Source organism: Lycium ferocissimum, chromosome 2 (assembly GCF_029784015.1).
Source record: "Lycium ferocissimum isolate CSIRO_LF1 chromosome 2, AGI_CSIRO_Lferr_CH_V1, whole genome shotgun sequence".
In the NCBI taxonomy this organism is placed as follows: Eukaryota; Viridiplantae; Streptophyta; class Magnoliopsida; order Solanales; family Solanaceae; genus Lycium; species Lycium ferocissimum.
Genome location: NC_081343.1, coordinates 15454000 through 15456997, shown reverse-complemented (window position 1 = coordinate 15456997; position 2998 = coordinate 15454000).

Sequence of the window (2998 nt, the reverse complement as noted above, 5' to 3'; positions counted from 1 at the left end):
GACACTTGAACCATGATATACTAGATTGTCAGTATAATTCCGTATGATTAGTCTTAATGTACTGTTTTGGTGATTGAGACTCAGTCCGTAATCTTTGAGATACCCATAATTTGCATCCCATGGGTTCTATAACACAAGATATGAGATATTATGCTTATTTCCATGAAAAGCTTGTATATATGTACTCAGTTGCATGTTAGAGGTTTCATAGACTATCACAACAGTTATGTCAAGTCAGATATTTCTCAGTTTGTAGCTGTTTTGGCTCAATACTATTATTATGGTTATTTCAGACTTACTTCCGCTTTATAAATCAGACTTCATGTTTTAGCATTCAGTTTATGTATGCCTTGTGATGCCCATGTTGGTTCAGCAAGCCATGTGGTTCGCTCGGTCACATGCAGCCAGGCACCGAGTGCCGTGTTACTCCCAGGCTATGGTTCGGGGCATGACAGAAGGGTCTAAAGTGATTAGAAACCTTTAAATTGGAGGATTATGATTGTTGGACTGAGGATAGGATAAATTCACTCTTAAATTCTAGTTTCGCCCATTCAGATAGTTAGGGGCATTTTGGGCACTATGGTCCCAAATGTGGATTTTATTTGATTAGATGGTCTGTTGCTCACTTAGCATTATGGTCTATTTTTATTTACTAGACTACCATTGTTCTGGGGCATTTCGAAAACTGAAGGCTCGTGTGGAGTAGTTCGTGGCTTCTTTTCTGCATTCGAGGTAGGTTACGGCTTACTTTAGTTAGATTTTGATTAGCAAAGTGTATATATTGTATAGAATTGATGGGAGAAAGCATGATTAGGTCTTCAGACACGATGTTTGGTTGAATTATTATCTAGGTTGGTATGACTTATGATTATGTGGACTTGTCGCCATTACTTTATGTATTGAATATGAGGTGTATTTGTTGTGATATGAGGAAGAAGGAGTTAATATATACTCGTGTTGTCGATTGTGGCTTGTTGCCCTGTTATTGTGATTAGTCTTGTTACTTAATTTGCTGTGTTGTGATACGTGTTGCACTCATTTTTCTCTCGTTGTGTCAATTATCATTGGAGAAAGGAAGGATAATGATATTGGGCCTGAATCGTGTTGTATAATTATGATGACATCATGCATGGCATACATTCTCATTTCACATGTATGTTGATATCAAATTATGACTTGGTACTGATGATGATACATGAGAAAGTGGAGCACTTGGTGACATAAGACTTAGTTGTGAGGTGTACGTGCTATATTTGGAAGTAAAGGGTGTCAAAGACTCTTTATGATGATCGAGATGGGCTGTACGATTTATTCCATGGCTGAGCTGATGTAGCTAAGTCCTGATATGGCTTATGGCATTGTGACTTGCATTTCATTGGCATTTGATTTCATTGATTTATCATGCTACTGTTGAGTTGATGTTTAATCTTGGGGGTTCTAGACTTGAACCATATCTTGAATACTCATCTTGCATATATTATATGTTTAAAGGGCACATCTGACAGGGGGTGAGGATGTGTACTATCTTGATATATACTAAAGGCACATTTGAAAGGGGTGAGGGTGTGTCTTGTTTGTGAACTCGTGATCCGAGGCCTGTTCCAGAGCAAGGGGTACATGGACTTCATGGGTCCCATATGGGTAATGACTATTGGGAAAACAATACCATTAGCATGTGTGTACAGGTTTGAGATATTTCGTCAGTGCATTGCATTGCATTGCACATCATTACATATCATGCATTATCATACGACTCTTTATTTCTGATTTGGTATGGTTGTTTCGTATTATTATGGTGGCATGGATCGGATTATGGACTGGGTTAGATCGCTGGGTAGTGACTCTGCCTAGGTCAGAACTTAGGTTGTAATTATCGATTAAGATTATTGTGATAAGACAAACTTGTGGTTTAGAAGCTTTATCTTAGGTGGTGATTCAGTTATGGGATATTCGGTGACTTGGTTTGAGTATTATTTGCTTACCTACTTATCTTGTTGATTTTATGCTTATATACGTGAACTAATCTTAGTCGGCCTATGATGCTTACTCAGTGTGTGTTGTTTTTACTGATGCTACTCTTGTTTTACTCTTCTTTTGAGTGCAGAGTTTGTTACTAGCTCCGACCCCTGTAGTCTAGAGTGATCTGAGTCTACTTGACAGAGATTCTAGGGTGAGCTTTGGCTAGATCCGCAACTCGAAGACTCTTCCTTGTATTTAACTGTCTACTTTGTATTTCTGAGACAGTATTGATTTTTTAGATTTGTACTTCCTATCAGACTTGTATCTGTATAATAGTGGCTCTTGTACTAGTCCAAACTAGATTTTGGGGTTGTTATTACTTCCGCATTTATTGTCTATATGATTAGAATCCGTTAACTAAATTATTGTCTATTTCAAAGATAATTCTTATAAATGATTAAAATGGTTCGCCTACCAGGGGGGACAGTGTAGGTGGCATCACGATTCACGAATTAGGTCGTGACAGGAACCCGCTGAATACTCGCCGAGCCAAGTCCGTAGGAAAACCATTTCATCACTCTAAATACCTCTCGCAAACATAGTACCTCCTCGAATCATTACTAAGCCCGACGTAAACCATTCTAACTGTCCGAATAACTGACCCTTGTAAAATATCATCAAGTCTGCTCGCAAACCCCGATAAAGCTCGATAAACCTGCCATACCTCAAATCTGAACTGTGACCCATCGAATCCGTGAAGGTGATTACGAGGAAACCCATAAGTCCTTCCGGGAAAATATATACATAGTCCGTCAAGCTTAATTCAAACAAAATCCGACCTTGAACAAATGCACAACCCCGAATACCACCAATAGTCCTGAACCCTTTCAAAACCCTTTCCCAAAAAACCCAAACACTTTTATCACCCTCGGGGGGACTCTTAGTCCCTTTATTAAACCCCCTCAAGCTTCCGATTAGAATAACCACCACAAAAAATTTTCAAATATCCCCCTTCCAAAATACAACCCAACCTTCACAT